Consider the following 4,956-nt stretch of genomic DNA (forward strand, 5'->3'; position numbering starts at 1 on the left):
TGCTGGGACGGTGTCCACGGGAAGGAACTCTGTGCACTCGGGGTGGGAATGACCAGTGGTGCTGCCGCTGTGGAAAACTGAACAGAGGTTCCTCAAATGAAAAATCAGCTGATTCTATCATCCAGCAATTCCATGCTAGGATGTGTATGGGAGGGAGGTGAAAATCACTATCTGGGAGACCTAGCCATACCCTCGTGTTCATAGCAACATTATTGGCAACAGCCAAGATCTGGAAACAAGCCAAGTGTCCATGGGTGGATGAATAGACACAAAAAGTGGTGTGAGTGTGTGTATGCACATGTACATGCACACATACGTGCACACGCTACTCAGAAAGAGGAGGGAGCCCCCACCATTTGCAACACGGATGGACCTCGAAGGCATTATGCCAAGGGAAAGAAGCCAGACAGAGACCTAGGGTAGGAGCTCACATGTGGCACCTAGAATATCCAAACTCACAGAAACAGGTAGTTGCTGGTGGGTGGGGTGGGGTGACGGGGGGGGGGGGGGCAAGGAGATGTTGCTCAAATGACTCAGATTTCAAGGCAAAAAAGTTCTAGAATTCAGTAGTATGCTGTGGTTAACAATAGGGGGTTAGGTATTCAAAAATGGCTACGAGCGAATCTGAAGTTTCGCCACAAAAGTAATTATGGGAGATGATAGTTTTGCTAATTAACCTTATGGCAGTAATCGTTGTGCAGTATGTACCTTCTATCATGTGGCCCACCTCCACTTTACATAATAGGATAGGTCGATTATATCTCAAAGCTAGGAAAACATCCTACCAGGGAGAACTTGCTGGTCTCTTACATAGACTACCAGTGTGCCCCATCCTTGTTCCTCTCCATCCTTGTTATCCTGCATTTCCGTGTTTTCTTTAAAGTCTGTTCCCCTTATGTAGTGACTTGTTAATGATCCAAATCCTTCCCCTGAAACGTAAACTCCTTAAAAGCAGGGACTTAGATTTATTCAGTTCCTCTACCGCCTACAAGAGTGGTCCTCATACTGGTCACTGAGAACTTGAGTTATGGAATTCTTGGGGATCCTACGGGGGTGGAGGTGTGCAAAGCCCCTTTTGTCTTTTGGGGAATTGTAAACTTTGTGACAAAGCTGTCAGACCCCTCAGAGTCCAGAGAGCCCTGGGGAAGGTGGTGAATAAACTAATACCTAGAAATCGCTATTTACCAAGCTCCTGTAATTGGAGGAGCACCCAAGATTTTCCTACAGTAATCATTAAGTATGGTTATCCATATTTTATCAAGGAGTAAATAGACCCTGATAGAGGTGCAAATAAATTACCTGAGCTCACAGAGTGACAAACATGCGAATTTATGAATCGGCCTTAGTTATATAAATTTATGAATTAGTTTCCTCAAAGACAGACACTGGGGGACAAATAGTCTCTTAAGAAGAAGTGGAGTAGGAGGAGGGACTGGGAGGGAAGAAAAGCCTCTTAAGGAAAGGCTACATGAAACCATGGGTCTCTGCTCTGGGGGACCACAGTTCCAGTCACTGGGAATGGTAGAGAAAGTGTGGAGGTCATCTGGGAACTTGACCCTTGATGCATACTTGTTCCCTAAATAGGGACTCGTATGAAAGGCCACACGAGGGTCTTACTGTCTCTTCCTTCCAATCGGTGAAATTGACCTTCCTGTGAAGAGGAGGGAATATAAAAAAAGAGGAAGAGCCTATGACCCTTTAACTGGCCTAAAGAGACTAACCCAACACAGTCAACAGAGATGACAAATAGCCCCATGGGCCAACAATTAGATTGGGGTGACCTCGGGGAATAAAACAACTTCTGAGTGATTAAGACTTACCAGTCAAAAGTATTACATCACTTTACTGATTCGAAAACTCGATCAACAGGGTAAGTTACCCTAGGGATAACCGCGCAATCTTACTTTAGAGTCCATAGCAACAGTGGGGCTTAGGACCTCCATGTTGGATTAGGACATCTCACTGGTGCAGCAGGTACCACAGTTCCTTGGTTCGATGATTGACGTCCTGTGTGATCGGAGTTCAGACATGAGCAATCTGGATCAGTTTCTGTCGAGGAAACAATGTCTGCCAGTATGAAATGACCAGAGGAACAAGGCCCACTTCACTAAAATGCCTTGTACCCGAGAGAGATACCATCTCAATCAAAATGGTTTGGCCATTGACAGGGCCAGAGAACATGGGCTGGTTAGGAGGGCAGAGCCCAGTAATTGCAGAAAACTTAAACTTGGATAATCAGAGGTTCAAGTCCTCTCCCAACAATATGTTCATAGTAGTCTCTTGTTGATGGTGGCAATCATTCTTGCTGTGGCTTTCCCCGACATGAGTTGAACACAAAGTACTAGGTTATACACAACGTTGGAAGCTTGTCCACTGGCATCATCCCTCACTACTTACAGGTTGTTCCTGGGAGTTCATCTCGCCTGTGCCCCCATCCTGCTGCACGTGGGGAGTGAGACAACTGATGTCCAGGAAGGGCCCTGAAGCAGAGATCCACGGGAAGCTGCCACCATGATGGGGAACTGACTGTGGATTCTCTCCGGACAAGGCTGAGGGGGTCCTGACAGGACAGGAGCAGGTGCACAACTGATGGGAGCTGGGCCTGCCCCAGGGACACAGGTGTACCTGAGCACAAACCCAGCACTGTAGCATGTTCTGCCACAAGTCTAATTCGAGTCACCATGGACCTCCCGTTTATGTGGCATTCCGGGACCCACCCACACCCCCTGTCCTGCAACCCAGTTCCTCCGCTCCCTGGGTTTTTATTTATTCACCTTGACTCACTCGTTTCTTGAGTAGATATTGGTGAAGCCTCTTATTTGTGTCTGGTCGAGGAACATGAAACACAGGAGCAGGGCACAGTTTTGTCCTCCAGGATTCTGCTCACAGGTCAGACGTGAGCTGACCAACAGTGCTGATTGAGTTTGGGAAGGCTGTGGCCCGGAAACGGGTGGGAAAGGGAGCAACTTTAGGGATCAAAACACATGGTACGCTAAAAACAGAATTTGTCCCATGCAAATCTACCTCTATAAAGCCAACAACAGATTTGTCACCAAAAAGTGAGAAAGGAGGTGCAGGTGAGACCTCCTCTCCCCAATCCCAAGTACACATCAAACACCCCTACGACATAGTTTTCCAGCTACGAAGTGAACCCTCCTCTAGAAAACGTCTCTACAGCTTAGGCACATGATGGAATCACGTGGAGGGCTGGTGAACACCAAGATGGCCCAGAATTTCAGATTTACTAGGTCGGGTGGGGGTGGGCAGGAGCATGCTGAAAGATTGTTCTCGACTGATGGTGGTGCCACCGTTCACGGGACCACGCTTTGAGTACAGCAGGTTAGGAAACTCATTCTAGTCTGAGGCTGCGAAATGCACCATCTGTACAAGAGTAAGTAAATGCTTGTTTTTATTGTGGAAACTAGCCTGCGATGCAGGAGGGCTCCCAGGGTGCTGGTCTGTTTCTCCCTGGGGGTGAGGTCTCTCTAGGCATGTTGATTGCCAGATATGCCAACATTTCAGTATGTGTCACAGTTGAATACAAGAAGGTACCTACAAGGAGAAAAAAGGTGTGGTTCATCCCCCCCTCCCCCAAACAGCTGTCTTGCTCAAGGGTTTATGGACACACACCTCTATGTGCTTTGTTTAGGGGCTCTGCTAACCTCGTAGAAGAATAAATCCACTTTCGTGAGTTCTGAGTAAAGATGTCCAACTTAGGGCTCCTGGGCGGCTCAGGTCATGATCTCTCGGTCTGTGAGTTGGGGCTCCGGGCCTTGCCCTGTGCTGACAGCTCAGAGCCAGGAGCCTGTCTCCGATTTTGTCTCTCCCTGCTTCTGCCCAGCTAGTGCAGGCTCTCACATGCTCTCTCAAATAAAAACGTTAAAAAATAAAAAAGTTCACCTGTTCGTCTTACACCTCTTCTTGGATCCATGAGTAGTGATGTTCTCGATGCTTTGCGGATCAAGGAGAAACTGAAAACTAACCAAGTGTTTGTTTCAGGCTCTCAGAGTCGGGGGGGGGGGGGGGGGGGGGGGTGTTTGCCCGGCGGGGGGGCCGCTTGGGTCTGGAACATGGAGAGGCGATCACAGTGATGTGCGAAGCCCCCAGGGATTTCTGGAGTATTGCGCACACTTTCCTCCTGGCGCATTCCCGTTAAGAGATGCTTTGCCACAGGGACGTGTGCAAACGCTGGGAAGCCACCACAGTCACAAACAGCGTGGGGCTGGACAACTGTTGCCGCTGGAATAGTGGTGGGGACGCAGATCCCAGAAGGACACGCGAGTCCGTGCGCGAGGGTGGGTGCTACGAGGGCGGGGACGTCAGGCTCCAAGAGCACCTGTGACTGAGCCCTGCGCGGCACGGACACAGCGTGCGTGCGTCTGTCTTCAATTTCTTGCGATCAGGAGATGCCTACAGGAGAAAACACTGTGTGAACCTCGGCTCCTCTGAGGTTCTGACCCCGCCGAGCCCGGGGGCGGGACAGCGCGGTCGCCGAGGCCCAAAGATGCACAGACCGGGTGAGGCCGGCCCCTCCTCTGCTTCGGGATCAGGGGGGCACCGGCAGGGGAGGGCGCCGCTGGGAGAGGCCGCCGTGTGGCGGGCTTAGATCGCCCCCTGGCGTTGGGTCTGTGGAATAGCAGCACCATCTGACCTCGCCGGCCTGTGACCGCAGGTCGGTGAGAGCTTCCAGGTGGATTGACGCGCCCGGGTCGATGTGCGGAAGAAATCCAAAAGCCACGGAACAAGCCTGGGAGGGATGGAAGCAGAGACGCAGCTCGGATGGAGGCGAGCCTTCTCAGTGGCCGGCTCCGCAGTCCTCTGCTGGGACCTAAAGCATGACGCTGGTCACGGTGCTCGTTGCTCAAGCCGCGCGGATGCCCCCTGAGTGCCTCCCCCTGAGTGCCTCGGGGGGACCCCACCGGTGGGACCCCACCGGTGGGACCCCACCGGTGGGAC

At 51.1% G+C, this 4,956-nt stretch overlaps 1 long non-coding RNA gene across 1 annotated transcript; it reads right to left on the bottom strand.

Annotated features, from left to right (window-relative positions):
* Positions 1–645: 645 nt before the first annotated feature.
* On the bottom strand, positions 646–4,019 carry LOC125910699 (uncharacterized). Its single transcript, XR_007454147.1, has 3 exons — positions 3,901–4,019; positions 2,775–2,933; positions 646–2,049 (listed from the first exon to the last, which is right to left on the bottom strand). It is a non-coding gene; the product is annotated as an uncharacterized LOC125910699 (long non-coding RNA).
* Positions 4,020–4,956: the final 937 nt, after the last annotated feature.

Source organism: Panthera uncia, chromosome D1 (genome assembly GCF_023721935.1).
Source record: "Panthera uncia isolate 11264 chromosome D1, Puncia_PCG_1.0, whole genome shotgun sequence".
Lineage (NCBI taxonomy): Eukaryota > Metazoa > Chordata > Mammalia > Carnivora > Felidae > Panthera > Panthera uncia.